The 21,476-nt window shown below is 43.6% G+C and overlaps 1 pseudogene; it reads left to right on the plus strand.

Moving 5' to 3' along the window:
* The window catches only part of LOC117621710, a 17,877-nt pseudogene extending 1,709 nt beyond the window's left edge, over positions 1-16,168 (plus strand).
* Positions 16,169-21,476: the final 5,308 nt, after the last annotated feature.

The raw sequence follows: 21,476 nt of genomic DNA on the forward strand, positions 1-21,476 counted from the left end.
CATGTTATTGCAAACTTGCAAGGGACTGACAATTTGGATTTTGTTGGAGGAGACATGTTCGAGAAGATACCCCCAGCAAATGCAATTTTCCTCAAGGGAATTATAAAACTCAATTATTTCTCTCATTTTTATTATTCCTTAATTTCCTAATTAATTATTACCTTCTTGTTAGTAAATATATATCTCACCCTTGCCTTTGCAGAATTTTCTAAACTTGTCCTTGTTTTGCTTGGCTTTCAATTCGAGTTGTGTATTTGAGGAATTTTTATGGAGTTTAATAATAAAACGAAAAATGAAAAAACAATCTTGTTGAAGAATGTAAAGTAACACATTGGAAACTTAGACAAAATGTATAACATTGCCCTTTTATATAAACCTCACACCAACTTGGACTATGTTGGTGGTTAATTTGGGGGGAATACTTATGTTTTTAGTGGTCCGCAGGTCTGTCCCTCTGAAATTTTAATAAACCTTACTATTCATAAATGAATTATTAACAATGACATATCAATCGATGCACTAATTCTATGCCCGATGTGGTTGTGAGTATAAATTCAAGGCTTACTTTAAAGTAATTAACCATTAATTAATGCATGGCATCAATGATCAGTGGATTCTGCATGATTGGAGTGATGACGAAAGCGTGAAGATATTAAAGAAGAGTAGAGAAGCAATTCTGAGCAAAAATGAAGGAGGAAAAGTTATCATCCTGGACTTAAATGTGTCTGCAGATGATAAGAAGATGGATAAGAAATCAATTGAAACTTAGCTCATGGGGGATATGTTGGTGATGGTCGAACTCAATGGCAAAGAGCGTAGTGAAGCAGAGTGGGAAAAGCTCTTTTGGACTGCTGGATTCTCTCACTATAAGATTACACATACATTGGGCCTCAGGTCTCTTATTGAAGTTTACCCCTGAAAAAAAGCGTCACTCTTCTAATTGTATGTTAAGTGCTTGCGAATTTCATGAATAAGCCCTAAATCTATTTTACCTCTTTTGGTGTGTATATGCATATATTATATAAGTTTGGATGTTTCCTTCTTCTTTTGTAATCCTTAAAGTTTGTAATTTAGGTCTTAAGAAATAAAAATGGTACGCAGTACCTCTCAGTCCAATAGTTTTTCTTAATGACGTGGAAGAAGTTTTAAGAAAAAGGAGAAGCCCAAATGTATGATGGACCAATAAGACAAACAGCCATGAATGAGAGACAGATTTCATGCTAATTCCAATCAATTTTTGGGAGTTAATTTAAAAAATAAATAGTTAACAACAATTGAAGCGTGGTTTCCTACGAATTTTCAAGGCATGAAAACGACCATAGTCCATGTTTAGCACTTGAGAAAACAAAAGCAGGCTTGTGCAAGTTGTTAATAGAATAAACAGTGGGTAACAAACAACAAACATCTACAAGCAAAAACACATGTTTTCAAGAAAACCAATTGTTTATACCATATCCGACTGGCCAATTAATGAACAACACATGGAATAAGGGATCCACAAGGAGATCCCATAAACTTGACGATCTATTAAGTCCCACAAAGTACCATCAACAGGCGCCAAGCCTTTGGCAACCCAGCCTGTTGATCGCAGCCAAAGACTGCGCTTCAGAGTAATTTGTCACAAAAGATACGTGGTGCCTCCTCAGCCAATCCTCGCAATCCCACATCGAAATATCACTCAAGATGCACACCCGTCAAAGTCTATAGATGTTAGATTTACTTTCCCAAATTCTTGGACTCTCAGAGTGACTGGCTTTTATAGTCACCCTGATCATACCTAGGGTCATCATTCATGGAAACTTATGCGAAGATTAAGTAGGGTGGATCATGGTCCTTGACTTTGCTGTGGAGATTTTAATGAGATTATGGAGTATCACAAAAAGAGTGGGGATCACATTCAATGCGATATTCTCATGGAGGATTTTAAAAATGCTATTTTCGATTGTCGCTTAATTCTGTTTGAGTTCACAGGGTATAAGTTTATGTGGAATAACAACAGGAAGGATGCAGCTAATGTGCAGGTTGTTGGCGAGATCCTAATTCTATTAGGAGATTTATTTTCTATTCTATTAGGATTTTATTTCTTTATCTTTTGTACAAATCTTGTGTAATTAGAAGTTTATTTGTTTTCTTGTAAAACCCTACTAGGGTTTACACACTTATACCTTCTTTTGGAAAATATATCAGAAAATATTCCACCCCATATTGTTTAACTTGGCATCAGAGTTGACTTTCTGCTGACCTCTATGCTGTGCCCACATTCTAGCCCCATATTTTTCTCTACCTGTGCCGTGTGTGTTATCAAATTATATTTGTTATTCTTTCTAACTTCTATTTGTTGGAACCAAAATTGTAGGATGTTGTTGGGCATTTTCAGCAGTGGCAGCTACAGAAGGAATTAATTTCTTACAACAGGTAAATTGATCTCTTTGTCTGAACAAGAGCTGGTCGATTGTGACACTGCTGATCAGGACCAAGGCTGTGAGGGTGGCTTGATAGACAATGCCTTTCAGTTAATCCAAAAAAATCATGGGCTTAGTACAGAAGCTTATTACCCATACAATGGTACTGATGGTACATACAACGCCAAGATGGAACCCAGCATTGCAGCCAAGATAATTGGCTATGAAGATGTGCCTGCAAACAGTGAAAAAGGCCCTTCCTGATAGGTTTCCCTCGTTAGTGGAGGAGAGAAAAAGAAGGAAAATAAATAAATAGCAAAATAAAATGAAAGAAAGGACGGGAGAATTTGAAGAAAATGAATGGAAGAGAAAATGAGAAAAATTCTCCTTCTTGCATGGCCACTAATTAGTTAGGAATGTTGGCTAGAAAACCAAAACTTAGAGAGTTTTGAGAGATAAGAAAACCTCACTTGTGTGAGAGAGAAAATCCTCTTGAGAGAAAAACCAAGAGAGAGTTTAGCCACCGATGTTTGGTGAGATCATTATTGTATTCCCATTATTTTCATAGTGGAAAATATTGAATGTTATTTTTGCCCATTTTATTTACACAAGGCTAGGAAAAGGACTGCCAAATTTATTTATTGCCTCTTTTATTTTTCACCATCTTTCTCAACACTTCTTAGCTCTGTTGCTCATCAGCCTGTTTCCGTTGTCATTGATGCTAGTGGTTCCAACTTCAATTCTATTCAAGTGGTGTTTTTCCTGGAACTTGTGGAACAAGCTTGGATCATAGTTGTGGGAGTAAATTTCCCCACGAGAATATTTAGTTTGAAAGATTCCCCTTTCTTTTTCGCCACCTCTTTCTCCCTGCAAAATAGGACAAATAAGAGGACCACACCCGGGGGGTGTTGGCCAAAGGCCCTTCGATGCCTAAATTAGTTCAAGTATTTATAAGAAAAACACTAGCTAACTAGGGTACGGAGATGTGTTTAAGGGTAAACCGGGCGGCCGGAGCCCTATGTAAAAGAGAGAGACAGAGAGAGAAAAGAGGTGGCTAGGGTTTGAGAGGAATTTTCTGCAGAGTTTTTAGTAGAGAGAAAAGAGGTGGCTAGGGTTTGAGAGGAATTTTCTGTATAGATTTTAGTAGTAATTCTGACGTACCTCAACCCTTGTGTGTGGCCATGCTTTTATAGAGCCTCGTAGGGTTAGGGTTTGGAGAAAAATAATCCTTGTTGGGAAAGGAATTATTTTTCTAATTTTAGGAGATTTAAATCAATTAGGGATTTAATGCGAATCAAATCCCTAATCAAGGCAAGAATCCCCAAATGGAAGGAAATATTTGACCTAGGATTTGCTTAAAATTAGGTTCCCACAAATGCCCCCCAGCTTCTGTATGGCGTGTGGTGGCATGGAGGAGGTGTGAATTAACTGTTGGACTGTCCAGCTGTGACTGGGCTTCCTTCTTGGATTTGGGGTCTTAATTGGAGTCAGCTTTTCACTGTTCTTGGAGTTGGGTTCCCAGTAGGAATGGGCTTGCGATTTTTTCTTGACCTAGGATGCCCAACCTGTATAAATGCAGGGCTTCTCTTCACTCTTCTTCACATCGCAAACTTGACTTCTTTACTTTCTAGCTTGAGAGAGATATTGGAGAATTTGCACTACTTGTCGAAGAGAGGAGTTGTCGTCCATCCCAATGTAAGTCGAGCAAGTATATTTTTTTCTTCGTCTTCTCTTTTTTGCGGCGAGGACCAGCTAGATGGGACCAAGCTTGTTGTCGTCGTGGGTGGCTGAAGACGGTTGGAGTAGCGGTAACCGTTAGTGGTCTGCCCCCTGCCCAGTATGTTGAGAGATGGAAGCAGAATAGTCTACACTCTGATGATCTCCTGGCTGGGTAGAAGGAGTGTTCTGCCGGACTCCTTTAAAAAAGGATGGCTGACATGTCAAGTCTTCAAGAAATAAAGCTACAACTTTGCTGGAAAGATGCGACTCCGTTGAGGAAAAAGCCAAGGATCCATTCTGCTGAGAAGACTCAAGCAAGAGCTGTTCTGCCGCCATCAGCAAGGTTTAAACATCTTGTTGGTGCAGATAGCAAGAAGATTGACGGTATATGCGATTTTCGGGATGTTCCACTTGAGTCTTCTACAGACAAGCTTAGAGACCGTGATTTGCTCCATGAAGTGGTTTGCTTGCCGAGAAGGAAAGAGATGTTGGCATTCCTCTCTGAAGTTTGAGTCATCTACACTAGTCAAGAGATGAAGATCGAGCTGGGAGGTGTACTCATTCGCTCAACTATCGGGATCCAGCTGTTGAGTCACGATCAGTCAAGCGTGGAGTTGAATCAGCATCGTTGACTCCTTTATTTCTTTTCAGCTTTTGTAGTCTGCTTTCTTGTGTAGAATAATTGTTGAACTTGGCTGGTTGGTCAACTTGCTTTGGAAATTTTAGTTATTTTTTCAACTTCAATTTGCGTATTGACTTGTGAACTGCTTGAGTAACCAGCCAGTATCTTGATTGTGTGTCTCCCTTGGAAAATTTATAAGTGCCAGGGTCCTTCTTAAGGGACTCTAAGCATGCTCTGCATATCTCATCGGATGTTTTTCTCAGGTCACAGCATGTTTGGCCTATGTCCGGAGACACGTCGATGAGAGCTGCCAGTTTGACCTACGTCTGGAGACGTGTCGATGAGTGTGACCCGTTTGGCCTATGTCCGGAGACGTGTCGATGTGTGTGGCCCGTTTGGCCTACGTCCGGAGACGTGTCGATGAGAGTGGCCCGTTTGGCCTACGCCCGGAGACGTGTCGATGTGAGTGGTCTGTTTGGCCTGCGTCCGGAGACGTGTCGATGAGTGTGGCCTGTTTGGCCTACGTCTGGAGACGTGTCGATAAGAGTGGCCCGTTTGGCCTATGTCCAGACACGTGTCTATGAGTACGACCCATTTGGCCTATGTCCGGAGACGTGTCGATGAGATGAAAGTGACCCGTTTGGTCAACAGTCATGGGTGGCGGCACCGGCACCAGCACCTAGGCCTTGCAGTTGCACAACAGTCATGGGTGGCGGCACCGGCACCAGCACCTAGGCCTTGCAATTTCAGCAGCCACATGGCACAGCTGCTGCTGCGTTCCGGTTGCTATAGCAGTTGTTTGGAAAGGTTGCGTAGCTGCCGGAGGTGGCTGGACAGCATGAGCAGCTAGGAGGGGCTGCTGGAACGCGCTGGCAGCCATGAGAGGCTGCTGGAAATCTTCGGGAAGCTGTTAGAATGCGTTGGCAGCCATGGGAGGCTGCTGAAACTTTTTGGGAAGCTGCTGGAATGCTCTGGCAGCCATGGGAGGCTGCTGAAACTGGCCGGGGAGCTGCTGGAACGTGCTGGCAGCAATGGGAGGTTGCTGCAAAATGCTGGCAGCAGCTGTACCTTGTGGTGGCAGCGAGGCTTTGGCAGTTCCAGAGTGCGCCGTCGAGGTGGTTTTGCCCCTAAGGCGTTTGCTTCCAACCATGGTTGTTTGGAAGGCTTCGGTGGATTGAAAAAATAGGTTTGGAGCACGATTTGAGTATATCTCGTGGTCTCAACAAAAGCACCAATTTGCGGGAGTAAATTTCCCCACGAGAATATTCGGTTTGAAAGATTCCCCTTTCTTCTTCGCCGCCTCTTTCTCCCTGTAAAGTAGAACAAATAAGAGAACCACACCCGGAGGGTGAGTGTTGGCCAAAGGCCCTCCGATGCCTAAATTAGTTCAAGTATTTGTAAGAAAAACACTAGCTAACTAGGGTACGGAGATGTGTTTAAGGGTAAACCGGGCGGCCGGAGCCTTATGTAAAAGAGAGAGAGAAAAGAGGTGGCTAGGCTTTGAGAGGAATTTTCTGCAGAGTTTTTAGTAGAGATTTCAGACGTACCTCAACCCTTGTGTGTGGCCATGCTTTTATAGAGCCTCGTAGGGTTAGGGTTTCGAGAAAAATAATCCTTGTTGGGAAAGGAATTATTTTTCTGATTTTAGGAGATTTAAATCAATTAGGGATTTAATGCGAATCAAATCCCTAATCAAGGCAAGAATCCCCAAATGGAAGGAAATATTTGACCTAGGGTTTGCTTAAAATTAGGTTCCCAGAATAGTGTTACTGTGGGAACCTAATTAAATCAAAACCCTTTGTCAAATAATTCCTTCCATTTGAGGATTATTTGACCTAATTGGAAATTCTTCAATTTAATTGGGGATTACCCAATTAAATAGAATATTACCTAATTGGGTCGAGAATTGATTTGATTCCTACCCCAATTCCGAATTAAATAAGGAGTTACCTAATTAAATTAGGAATTGAATTGATACCTATCACAATTAGGGATTTGATTTACCCTAATAAATCAAATCCCTAATTAATCAAATCAATTCCAAATCGGGGAGGAATAATTCCTTTCCATCTACGGAATTAGTCATCTGAAACCCTAGCCACCGAGACCACTATAAAAGGATGGCCACACACAAAGGTTAAGGTACGTCTAAATTCCTACTGAAACTCTGCATAAATTATTTCTCAAAAACCCTAGCCACCTCCTCTCTTTCTCTCTCTCACACAAGGCTCCGGCCACCACACACGGCTCCGGCCACCCGGTTTTTCTTGAATTACCCTACCTAACTTAGGCATCGGAGGGCCTTTGGCCAACACCCCCCGGGTGTGGTCCTTTTACTCCGATCTGTTTTGCAGGGAGAAAGAGAGGCGGAGAAGACGAAGGAATCTTGGGCGAATATTCTATTGGGGAAATTTGCTCCCACAAATTGGTGCTTTCATTGAGAGCGCGAGATATATTCAAAGCGTGCTCCAAATCCATCTTTCACACATTTTTTCAAACAACCATGGTCGATACAAGACGTACGAAGAGTAACGCCACCACAATGGGCCCATCTCATGGTTTCGTGGTGGAAACCTCACAGCAACCGCATAGAATCGTGGCTGCCAACGCCTTGCAGTCGTCCTCTAGTGCTTTGCAACCGCCTTCAGCTGCTGGAATTGCAGAACAGCCACCACATGACCCTGGGACCTCCACAGCCTTGCAGTTGCCAGCGCCGATTACTAGAGCAGCTCTGCCTCGCTGTCCTGCTGTCGGAGCACAGCAGCAGCCACACCACTCAACTACCGAATTTGCTACGTACGCAGCCCCATGGCTACTCCGACGTCGTCCCAGTCTTGGAGCAGATCCATTCTCTCCCTCCTCTGCGATCACACTTGACATATGCACTTGTGTACGCGTCTAATGGAGCCCTAGCCCATATGCCGTTGGGCCCAATGCACAACACTCTACTTGACCTGCGCAGTCAGGTGGACCTTAACTCACGGGTCGATCAACGCAGAAGGTCGATGATCAGAACAACCTGATCGGCCAGCTACTCAGGCAGATCAACTTGAATCAAGGCCCAAACCTTTGACCCAGTGACGAGGAGAGAAGGGCACACCAGCACGCCGGCGAGCAGTTCGAGAGGTCCCAGGCTGGTCAGACAAGAGCAAACCGGCAGAGGAGGGATCGAGATCGAGCAGATGAGATGCAGACAGCCGCGAGCCGTACTCTGAGCCGTTCGGGGCTCGGACCAAGGACCAATGTGCTCGAGAGGCTAGGCCCACATTCTAATGTCCACGCCCGTTTGGGCCCACAAGGAGCTCGAGTTCGTGAGCAGTCGCGCGACGAGCGCAACGACCGACGCCCACCAACCCGCTCGAGGGCCAACACGCGGCGGCAGGCTGTAGAAGAATCCTCACAAGCTCAATCTCCTAATCTGCCCCACGGGTAGGGCACCCAAGGGGATCGACCCTTGGGGACCGAGGAAGGAGTTAGCCAGTCACGCTCGAGACACCAAAGACGTCGACCTGAGCGACCCTCCTTGCGGGCAGAAGATGATGATCGACGCCCACCAACCTGCTCGAGGACCAACACGAGGAGACAAGATGTAGAGGAATCCTCACAAGCTCAATCTCCTAATCTGCCCCACTGGCAGAACACCCAAGGGGATCGACCCTTGGGAACCGAAGAAGAAGTTAGCCAGTCACGCTCGAGACGCCAAAGACGTCGGCCCGAGACTCCAGTCCTGCGAGCAGAGGACGTCGAGAAGCTAGTGAATGACCGACTCCAAGCTCTCCAACTTAAAGGAAGCATGGAAGAAGCCCTGCACAAGGAAATTGATCGAGTTGACTACTCGCCCTTTACTGACAAAGTGGAGCGAGCTCCTCCACCGAAGCGGTTCACAACGCCATCCATCACTCCATTCAAGGGAGACTCTGACCCTGAGAGCCATTTGAGGCACTTCAAGAGCGCCATGATCCTATACAAGGCAGACGATGCCCTGATGTGCAAAGTGTTCGCGATGACCCTGCAAGGAGCAGCTCAAGATTGGTTCCACACTCTACCGTCCGCGTCGATAGGAAACTTCAAGGAGTTGGCCCTCATCTTCACAAAGGAGTACACCTCCTACAAGACGGTCAGAAAGCATGCGGACCATCTATTCAACCTGCGCAAGAAGCCAGATGAGTCTCTACGAGACTACCTCAGACGGTTTAAGGCTGAAAAGGCTAACATCATAGGATGCAATGACCAAGTTGCATCCTCAACTTTCAAGAAGGGCTTGCCAACCGAGCACGAGCTATACCGGGAGCTGGCCATAACACCAAGTCAAACCTTGGCAGAAGTGTTCGCGACGGCAGAATGCTACGCACTTTGGGACGATGATCGAATCGCCGCAAAGAAAGCTAGCAAGCACGTTGATCACCCGACGAAGCAGGCAAGCCAAAAGAGCAACCAGTTCGAGCAAAGAGCCCGAGATAAGCACAGATCGCGGCCCCGAGAGGGAAGCTCAGAAATAGGGACCTTCACTGAGTTCGCTATCCCAATTCATCAGATCCTGGCTCAAGTGAAGGACAAGCCGTGGGTGAGGAGACCGCCACCCATGAAGGGAGACCCCTCTAAGAGGGACACCAGTAAATACTGTGCATTCCACGGGGAGCACGGACATTACACCAACAACTGCAATGCTTGGAAAAGGCATCTTGAGGAGCTGGTCAGAGAAGGTCATTGCACAGAATTCGTTGCAAAGAGGGCCATTCAGCAGATCGAGGATCGTGATGCGGCTGCCAAGGAACCTCCCCAAAAGGTCATTCGAATCAACACCATTCTAGCTGACTCCCGGGAGTCCGGGCTGACTACCAAGGAGCGCAAGAGGAAGATCGCGCAGGCAACTTATGTCTCCCAAGTCACAACAGGAGTACCAGTCATTGTGGATACACCCATCATTGGTTTCCAGAAGAAGGACTTGATCGGGCTTGACCTACCGCATAATGACGCGCTAGTCATCTGCATTGAAATTGAACAAGCTGTGATCGAGCGAATTCATGTGGATGAGGGCAGCGCAGCTAACATCCTGCAACTATCTGTCATCCAACAGATGGGATTGGAGCCCAAAATTAGCAAACTTGCCAGGTCGCTTACCGGCTTCAATGGGGCCACATCAATCACTGTTGGAACGATCGACCTTGACGTCCACTCACCCCCAGTGCTCTGCTCGCAAACCTTCATGGTCATCAACGAGATCTCCCCTACAATGGAATCTTGGGCCGACCATGGATCAGCAAGATCGAGGCCATCACATCTGCTCTACACTAGAAGATTCGCTACCCTATCCCTGGAGGCGGAATCGGGCAGATCAATAGTGACCAAGCCATGGCAAGAAGATGCACAGCTCAAGGGCTCAAGAAGAGCAAGCAGTTGCAGTTCACACCAGTAATGCAAGCTGCTAATGAGGCACGAAGCGCTCCCAGCAAACAAGCAAGCTCGAGCGAGAAGGGAGCTGTTACCCCACAATAGCAATTAATGAGCCAGGATCAAGGCGAGGGAATCCGCCCGGAAGACTCCCCTGAAAAGGGTTGGAAGCCTGAGGATGACGTCGAGTTAGTACCCCCTGATCTTGGCCAGCCAGACAAAGAAGCGCAGATCAGCTCGTGCCAGAATCCAAACAAGAAGGATCGAGAGGAGGGAATCCGCCTGGAAGGCTCCCTTGAAGAAGGTTGGAAGCCTGAGGAAGACGTTGAGTTAGTACCCCTCGATCCTAACCAGCCAGACAAGAAAGCGAGGATCGGCTCGCGCCTAAGCCCAGATGAGAAGGTGGAGTTGACCATCTTCCTCCAAAGACATGTTCGCGTGGTCACCATCTGACATGCCCGGCATCAACTCAGACATCATCTGCCACCGCCTCCATGTCAACCCTGCCAGCAAGCCCGTGGTGCAGAAGAGACGCAACTTCGCTCCCGAGCGAGTCGCGATCATTGAGGCCAAGGATCGACCAGCTCGTGGATTCAACTTCCGGCAACCAGCTGCTCAGCTTCATGGATGCCTACTCCAACTATAACCAAAGGCTCGTGAATAAGATTTTCAAGGAGCAAATCGGCAGAACCATGGAAGTCTACGTGGATGATATGCTGGTCAAAGCCCCCAAGCGTGGAGACCACCTCAAAAACCTCACCGAGGCATTCAGCCTGCTCCGCCAATACCGCATGAAGCTGAATCCAAGTAAATGCACGTTCGGTGTATCATCCGGCCGATTCCTGGGGTACTTAGTCACACAACGAGGTATCGAGGCACACCCACGCCAAATTAAAGCCATCCTCGAGATGAAGTCACCTTCCACAGTGAAAGAAATACAAAGTCTGACGGGCAGAGCAGCAGCTCTCAACCGATTCCTCTCGAAGTCTACCGACAAGTGCAGACCATTCTTCAAAGCTTTGAAGAAGGGGCAAAAAGACAAGTGGGACGAGGAGAGCGAAGTAGCTTTCCAGAGTCTAAAGACCTACCTTACTTCACCTCCCCTGCTCTCGAAACCAGTTCCTGGTGAAGACTTGTTCGTGTACCTGGCAATGTCCAACTAGGCCACCAGCTCAGCTCTCATCCGAGAAGAACTTGGGGCCCAACATCCGATATTCTATACGTCAAAAGCTCTCCTCGATGCAGAGACTCGCTACCCAAAATTGGAGAAGCTCATTTTGGCCCTTGTCGTTTCCGCGCGAAAGCTGCGGCCTTATTACCAAGCTCACCGAGTCATCGTTATGACTGATTTTCCTTTGAGATCAATCATCCACAGCCCTGATGCTTCTCAGCGGCTTATGAAGTGGGCAATAGAACTAAGCCAATACGACCTCCTCTACCGGCCAAAGACTGCTATAAAAGCCCAGGCTTTAGCAGACTTTGTTGCAGAATTCACACCATCAGCCGAAGAAGAGAAGCTGGTCAGCAAAAAGAAGGAAAGTTCGAGAGCAGACAAGACCTCCGCGGAACCTGACCAACCCAGAGACATGTGGCAGCTACGCGTAGATGGAGGGTCGAACCAGAAAGGAGCTGGAGCAGGCGTCGTCATCGTCACTCCAGATGGAACCCTGTTAGAGCAAGCTATCACACTTGGCTTCCCAGCTTCAAATAACGAGGCAGAGTACGAGGCATTGCTCGCTGGCTTACGCATGGCAAAGGAGCTATCAATCAAGAAGCTGGCCATCTACTCAGATTCCCAGCTGATCACAAGTCAAGCCTCAGGAGAATACATGGCAAAGCACCCAAGGATGATCTTGTGCCTTGACAAAGTCCAAGAGCTGTTGAAGGCGTTTCCTACCTTCACCATTCAGCAGGTGCCCCAAGCAGAGAACGTCCACGCAGATGCACTGGCAAGCTTAGGATCAGCGCTGGATACCCAGTTCAGACGCTTCATCCCAGTCAAGCACCGTGACCAGCCTAGCAAAGAAAAGGCAGAGCAGCCGGATCTGATGTAGATCGACGAGGATCCTAGCTAGAAAAACCCCATTATTGACTACCCGGTGAACGAAAACTTGCCCAAGGAAAAGTCTGAGGCCAAGAAAACCTAGCAGAAGCATCCAACAAGATCGTGCTGGATTGCATCAAGAAAAGAATAGAGTGCGCATAAGGAAAATGGGTCAATCGTGATCTGCTTGAAGAAGAACGAGAAAAGGCCATTGCTCGAGTTGCACCTCACTAGTAGTAGCTCACATTTTGCTATAATAAGAAGGTCATTGTTCGAGTTGCAACTTACTAGCAGCAGCTCACATCTTACTACAACAAGAAGGCCATTGTTCGAGCAGCAGCTAACATATTGCCGCAACAAGAAGGCCATTGTTCAAGTTACAGCTCACCAGCAATAGCTCACATCTTGCTATAATAAGGTCATTGTTCGAGTTGTAACTTACTAGCAGCAGCTCACATCTTACCACAACAAGAAGGCCATTGTTCAAGTAGCTTACCAGCTTGACTCCAAGCAGGCGACAATACTCCTCGAAGTACAAACTTAATTGAGTCTTTTTTGAGCATTATGTCCCACAAACATTTATATGCAGGCAACAAGCCTTATCTCCATTGCAGATAAGCTGCTCCTCGAAGCACAAACCCAATGGAGTCTTTTTCGAGCATTATGTCCCTGACATACGCTCGCAGGTGACAAGGCTCACCTCTATTGTAGACAAGCTACTCATCGGAGCACAAACTCAATGGCGTCTTTTTCAAGAATTATGTCCCCGACATACGCACACAGGCGACAAGCCTCACCTTCATTACAGACAAGCTGCTCCTCAAAGCACAAACTCAATGGAGTCTTTTTCGAGCATTATGTCCCCGACATACGCTCGCAGGCGACAAGCCTTACTTCCATTGCAGACAAGCTGCTCCTCGAAGCACAAACTCAATGGACTCTTTTTCGAGCATCATGTCCCCGACACACGCACACAGGCGACAAGCCTCACCTTCATTGTAGACAAGCTTCTCCTCGAAGCACACACTCAATGGAGTCTTTTTAGAGCATTATGTCCCTGACATACGCTCGCAGGCGACAAGCCTTACTTCTATTGCAGACAAGCTGCTCCTCGAAGCACAAACTCAATGGACTCTTTTTCGAGCATCATGTCCCCAACATAATCTCGCAGGCGACAAGCCTCACCTCCATTGCAGACAAGCTGCTCCTTGAAGCACAAACTCAATGGAGTCTTTTTCGAGCATTATGTCCACGACATACGCTCGGAGACGACAAGCCTCACCTCTATTGCAGACAAGCTGCTCCTCGAAGCACAAACTCAATGGAGTCTTTTTCGAGCATCATGTCCCAACATACGCTCATAGGCGACAAGCCTCACCTCCATTGCAGACAAGCTGCTCCTCGAAGCACAAACTCAATGGAGTTTTTTTCAAGCGTTATGTCCACGATATATGCACACAGGCGACGAGCCTTATCTCCATTGCAGGCAAGCTGCTTCTCAAGTACAAACTCAGTAGAGCTCTTTTCAAGTGTTATGTTCCCGACATACGCACACAGGTGACAAGCCTTACCCTCTATTATAGGCAAGCTACTTCACAAGTACAAACTCAATGGAGTCTTTTTCAAGTGCTATGTCTCCGGACACACACTTACAAGATACAACGAGAATTGAAGTTCGAAAGACAATTAAAAATTCCATAACAAAGTGGCCAACCAGCCAAGTTCAACAAGAAATAAGCCTCATTTTGATCAACCGGCACCATCTGCTTAGCAGGCCTAGCTGTCTGCTCCTCTGCATCTGCCCTAAACCTCATTAGTTGCACCACCTTTGGCGTTTTCTTCCTCCATTGCAGCTTCATCTGCCACCTGCTCTTCTACTGCTTCTACATTCACAGCATTGATCTGCTCACTTTAAGCCACAAGTCGAGATAAAGCTACTCACCATCCTCATGTTGGAGAGGGCAACAAGGAAGAGCACCGTTCCTGCACAGCTTGTATGCATTAGCAGCAATTTCATGCTTAGACGCCTCCGTGGCTTCAACATGAGTACCAAAATTGACCAGCAGAGCTGTCACCAACTCCCGGATCGGTAGTTCGTGCAACTGAAGGACATTTTGCTTGAGCAGACGACTCTTTAGCTCTCTTTGCTGCAACTTGCGACATTGAGTTAGCTTCACGCTTAACTGTTCGTGGCTTTATAGACGAGTCGTGGTCGTGGATAGAGGTACAGTCCTCTCAATTTGATCCTTAGATCAGCGCAGGCGACCAAAACCCTGCTTCTCAACAACCTTCTTATAAGGCAAATCACGAGTTTTGGGCAGTTCGGGCAGAGACTTGAGCAAAATATCCCAGACCTTATGCATGCTATTGACTTTCTTATTGTTCGCGTTGACGAGGCGCTTGATCTCGGCAGATGAAAAAGGAGCAACTCCCATGGGGATATTCTTAGCACATTAGACCCCCCTTAAAGAAGACTTGCTCATGGTAGAAGGAGGAAGTTCGGTCGAGGACTCCACCTGCTCAACTAGCAGATCATCTAGGCCTCTAGCCATACAGCTTCCATCTTCCAACATCTCCGGCAGGGGGCAGAGCACCAACCTCCTTTCGATGTTTGCTCAGCAACCAACGCCATTCAAGGAACCTGATAGGAATATTCAGAGCTTGTTGAACCTTGGTCATGTTCGGGCCGAGATCGAGTTTCTTGCAGATGTCATTCTCTGCAAGCAGAAGATGGAATTTAGTTAGATACACAACAAAGAATTCCATGGCAACTGTAGCAGATCAAAAGGATGCAACTTACCATCACAGTAAGTGAGAAGAACAAGCGAACTGACACCAAACTCCTCTTCCTATCTGCATCTGACTTTCAGCAAGTTCGTGCTCCGCACATGATCGCCTTGACTCATACTGATCCTAGTTCGTGGCACAATAAGAAGAAGAAATTGAAGCAATTTGGATCAGCCACAAAAAAGACGACCCAAACTGCCACCTGCTCCAGCAGCATATTGCGCACATCTAGCCCAGTTACAGCTGGACAGGCCGAGTAAAAAGCCTCCTCCATGCAGGAGCCCAATTCAAAGAAGGAAGCCCAGTTGCAGTTGGATGGCCCAAAGGGTAATCAACATCTCCTACATGCCGCCACATGCCACGCAGAAGCTAGGGGGCATTTGTGGGAACCTAATTAAATCAAAACCCTAGGTCAAATAATTCCTTCCATTTGGGGATTATTTGACCTAATTGAGAATTCTTCCATTTAATTGGGATTACCCAATTAAATAGAATATTACCTAATTGGGTCGAGAATTGAGTTGATTCCTACCCCAATTCCGAATTAAATGAGGAGTTACCTAATTAAATTAGGAATTGAATTGATACCTACCACAATTAGGGATTTGATTTACCCTAATAAATCAAATCCCTAATTAATCAAATCAATTCCAAATCGAGGAGGAATAATTCCTTTCCATCTACAGAATTATTTCTCTAAAACCCTAGCCTCCGAGACCACTATAAAAGGATGGCCACACACAAAGGTTAAGGTACGTCTAAATTCTTACTGAAATTCTGCATAAATTATTTCTCAAAAACCCTAGCCACCTCCTCTCTTTCTCTCTCTCACACAAGGCTCCGGCCACCACACACGGCTTCGGCCACCCGGTTTTCCTTGAATTACCCTACCTAACTTAGGCATCGGAGGGCCTTTGGCCAACACCTCCCGGGTGTGGTCCTTTTACTCCGATCTGTTTTGCAGGGAGAAAGAGAGGTAGAGAAGACGAAGGAATCTTAGGCAAATGTTCTCGTGGGGAAATTTGCTCCCACAGTTACCATGGTTGGTTATGACGTGAATGATGATGGGACCAAGTATTGGTAATGAAGAACTCATGGGGTACAGAATGGGGTGAAGAAGGATACATAAGAATGCAAAGAGATGTTGATGTAGTTGAAGGACTTTGTGGCATAGCTATGTCTGCGTCTTACCCCGCTGCATAGTTTCAGCATCACCTTAAATCAATTCCTACAATATACAATTTATAGGTATATCGAATGGTACGTATCAATTTGTGAGTGTGATACTTGATAGAGAGTGGTATCTGAAATACATTAAGGTATACATTTATGTGAATAACTCATAATTAATTTAGACATAAATGTATTAATTTCTTATAATGATTTTTTGCTATATATAATCATTATATAGAAAAATGCTTAACATATAACTCTGCCTTAAAAAGAGGGTTTTCTTAGATATATGTCCATTTTCATCAAGATAAAATGGATGTAGTTCATATAATCTCCCTTTTCAATTGTAGTCTACTTTCACCAAGTAAGCAATTAGAATATCCATAATTTTTAAGGAATTTACAGTATATGCCACTATCATAAATGGAATTATATGAAAACACTTTCCTAAAATTCAGCATGTGTATGTGTGTGTATATGATAGTATCCGCCCCAAATTTCACTTTAGGATCATAATCGAACTCCGTGCGTGTCCGACACTTGACAGGTGCCGTGCATGAATGACCAAAAATACCATTTTGTCATGACCCGCAAAACGAAAACACACTTAAGGATTTAACTTCTGCCAAAAAAACAACAGTCTCTCATAAAAACTGAACAATTTTCAAATTCACACCTGTATAAAAATACATTTAATCTTCCCAAACTTCAATACGCACAAGAAATATTACACAACGACATAGGCCTCCGGCCTTTAAATGTCACCCTTTAATGTACGTACCTGCATACATCCATAACAATTTCACCAACTTCCTACATGCAAGGTCTACACCCCAATCACCGTCAAAAGGATTTCTAAAGTGGCTCAAGCTTTGTTATACAAATAATTCAAACCTCAATCGGGCTTGGGCCCAGCAAAACAAAAGAATTCTAAACCTTAATCGCCCACTTCGAGTTTAAGACTCAGTAACCAATAACATATTCAATGATATATTTTGATGCAATTCAAGCATAACTCACACAGTTTATTCCGTGGCTACACCTAGGTTAACCTAGGTTGCCTACGTACCCTTACTGAGGGATCAAGCCACACATAGTTCATTCTGTAAAGATATTATTGGCATACAATCCAATAAATCAGTCTAAACCAAGTTTCAAATCAAACCTTACTTAAAGATACTTATGTCTGTGCAGAGCAGTCTCATTGCACAAACTCAAGAAAATCCCACCGTAAACAACAATATAAAACTTATACTGACTTTCTCCCACCGTTGTTCCCATTATACCTTTATCTTTACATATACATTTCCCAAACACGCACGACAGAAACCTCGATGACCTTGTGACCGAAACTAAATCCACATACACGCACGACAGAAACCTCAACGCCCATGCGGCTGGAACTAAAAACCACTATCTCAAATCTCAAAACACAAGGTCATGATATAATTATATAATAAAAACTCAACCCACAACCAAATTTACAAATAACCAATAAACATTATTCGAACAATAAACATTATTCATTTACTTAATAAATATAATAAACTCTTCTGACCAAAAAAAAAATTAATAATAATAATAAACTCAGATGAACATGTAAGACATTTATAAAAATAATCTGATATCTAAATTATCCAAAACCAATATCCAAACGTCAAAACAATGATCACACCTGTGCACGTGCTCAAAAACCCCAACCCGAAAATGGATCCACATATTTTCCCACAATATAAATATATAAATGTACACACCCCACACCATCATCATGTACTAAGGGAAAACAATCCAACCAAGGAATTATTTTAACTAGACCACATGACAGAATCCTCAATACTTATGTGGCTAGGGAATGAGTGGTCTGTCCTTGCAAGTGCATGAGATTGATGTAGTATAGCGTTTGACAAGTCCAAGTATCATTCCCGCGAGGATTCCAAATTAATCTAATATTCGAATACCTAAATTAAATCTAACTGATGTGCAAGTAAATTTGTAGAGATTGTTGTTGTGAAAGTTTATGAAACAAACAATGAAATTAATAAAAGCAATTGAGAATAAAAGGTTGAATTTTAAGGTTGAAAAAAACAATGATGAAGGTTTAGGGTTTTGGAATCAACCACAAGCAATCCAAGTTAAATTTCAATGCATTCAATAGATTCTTTCGATTCTTTATAATTTCCGTATCTAAGTCCTTTTAGGCACTTAGACCATAGTGTTCCTTAAGTGTAAGATTCTTTTCTAGTTTAGACAAAGATCATATACCTAATCCTGCAATCTATCCTGGTTAAGGCATAAATTTAACAAATTGCATTCATTACGTTCTAGAAAATGTGAGAACCAAGCAAACCATTATTCTTCATCAAGCAATAATGTAATTCACCACACTTAATCACAAGAAGCTAATTGAATTATATTGCGAGTTCTGCCTCAAATTCATCTTCCAATTTACTAGATGCAAAGCCCTAAGGTGATCAATCAAAGAACTTAAACAAATAGCAACAATTAAAATAGTGATTAAACAATCAACTAAAAGAAAATTAGAATCCATTAAATAGCAATAAAATTCATAACTATCCATGCTCGGGCGTCATCCTCGCCCTAGAGAATAATTTAGTTACTCATGTTCAAAGAAAACATAACTGAAAAACTAGAAAACATAAAATAAAACTTATGGATTATGACGATGCTTGAGAACTTGACGATGGCAGCGGCTCTTTGACTCTCCTTCAAATTCCAGCATAAGAGAACCCTATTTTCTGGTCTTCTTTAAATAAGGAACAAATCCTCTTTTGACTTGGTAACTATGCTTTCCTAGTTTGGCTATAATTATCTTTGATGAGTTGGCATCCAAAATCCTACTAAATATAGGACCAGACTTCAGAAAATAACTCCACATCCTTGTAGACACTTCCCAAATGTAATTGACACAAATTAAACTCCAAGGATTGGACTTCAAATGGATTATTTTGCAAAACCTGTAGAACACATTTTGCTGGCCACAACTCTCTTCACACACGTCCAAATCACAAACCATAAAATTCTACAGAAAGCTAACATCCGTATCTTTCTAACGATATAAGGCTCAACATCTGGTTCGCTCTGAGGAAGTACAGTATATTCTGTAAAGTTGACTATTCTGCACAGCACATTCTGCTCCTAGGATTTCACATTATATTTCAATCCCAAAATTGCTCATTTTGCTTGCTTTTCCATATTTACTCTTCAAACCTAGTAAAACACAAAACTAAGTAAAAATGGATTAAACTCACTCAAGAATATAGAAAGAATCTAAGAGAAAGATAATAAAAATGTATGAAATAATGGTTATATCAATGAGTAGTCCAACCGGGGGACTATTGCTCCCAAGACATGCATGATAGAATCCTCAATATAAGTGCGGCTGAATATCTTCCTACGCACGCAGATTGCCGGTCAAGGCCTTCGATACACCCGATCAAGAGTGCCCGGTATCCCGACACACCTCTAAAGAGTTACCGTGTGTCTAATATATCAAGTATCAATAACATGAGAGGTACATGTCATAATGCACATCATGTACAGGGGAAAACAATCCAACAGAAGGATTATTTTACTAGACCACATGGCAGCATCCTTAATACTCATGTGGCTAGGGAATTAGCAGTCCAACCGAGGGACTATTGCTCCCCAAACACGCATGGTAGAATCCTCAATATATGTGCGGCTGAAACAAGTCTTACGAGCACGGAATGCCAGTCAAGGCCTACGGCACACCTAGCCAAGGGTGCCCAGATCATCAACAACTCACATGTTGGAAAATAGTTCAATGCACGTGTGGTTATCATCCATATCGAACCAGGGAAGGTATATATGATGGTGCAATTCACAAACCCATATCCTAATATTATATATATATATATAATATACGGCTCCAACATGCAAACATTTATACATAATAATGATAACGACAATAATAGTAGTAATAATAATAATATTAATAACCATAATAATAATACCGATAATAATAATGACTATATATTTTCTGAAATCCTCATGTCACACTAATCCCATAATCCGATTATACCATACTTTCCATAATCTAATAAATCAAAAATAGACCATGTCCTCATTCAAATTCATTTATGCACAACATAGTACTCAAAAAGCTAGTATTCATAATTCATCGATTTCCAGCCATCGAGCATATATTTAAATATAGACATATGATCAGGCAATTAATTAATTCCTTATTCATGCCAAAACCCTGTTATCCAAGCCATTCCCAATTCCACACAATTAAACATAAAATAACATGCTTGGAAAGTAAAAGTGATTGCATAATAATTCAAAAACATTTAATAAAACTCTCATAGCAAAAATACCGATTTAAAACATACCTCCAATTACAATTACAACTACTAAAAGTCCTCAACCAAGCCGACATAGCCCACTATCTAAGTCAACTAGGCTCGTAGAGCCCATGACCTCAATATGTTATATGACAATTCCTCTTGGTCCATAACCATAAGTTAAACCCATCCTAGAAGTCTCATCACAATCTAGTGGTCAGTTTGACCCAGATCGCGGAATTTGACCAATTGGGGCCATGAGGCCCACAACCTCCGATTTCCGATCCGAACGTTCCTATAAGTCCAATAAGGTCTACGTAACATGTGTTGAGAGTTTGGTCTCGATCGAGCGGACGGCTTACTCACAATCGTACGATCAGACTTTGACTTAGTACTTAACCCTAAAATCATTGATTCTGAGTATCCGAGACTCCGATTCTCGATCAACTAGTTCCTACATGATCCTAGAGATACGAGAAATGACAAATTTGAAAATGAGACCAATCAGACGGTCCGCACCTATCGAACTTGAATATTGCGTCATATGTGAAGTTTCGTTCGATAGTCAAACAATAATGAATCACTAATTCGAGCATACTGTCGTGCTCGGGGCGACATGAAGATTATTTTGGAACCTTAAGAGCCTCCATAATGCATCCCACGTGCCGCCACACACACCGTCAGCGTGTGGGTGTCTTGAGAAATTTTCGACAATTGGAAAACTCCAAATCGCTAGCCAATACCTATACCTACAAAACCACCAAAACTAGGGGAGTCACTTTTGGTCTTGGACCTAGGCCAAAAACTAACGGAAAATAGTAAAAAACCCCATCAAACCGCCAGCCAAAAATGGGTTTAAGAATCCATCTCTAAAACCTCAAAATTAACCCAAACCAAGTACATAAACATGTAAAGCGGGATGAGTAGATGAAGTTTCATACCTCATTCAATGAAAACCATTGCTAGAATCGCCGAAAATGCAAAAACACCACCGGAAAAACCTAACCATT

This window comes from Prunus dulcis, chromosome 3 (genome assembly GCF_902201215.1).
Source record: "Prunus dulcis chromosome 3, ALMONDv2, whole genome shotgun sequence".
Lineage (NCBI taxonomy): Eukaryota > Viridiplantae > Streptophyta > Magnoliopsida > Rosales > Rosaceae > Prunus > Prunus dulcis.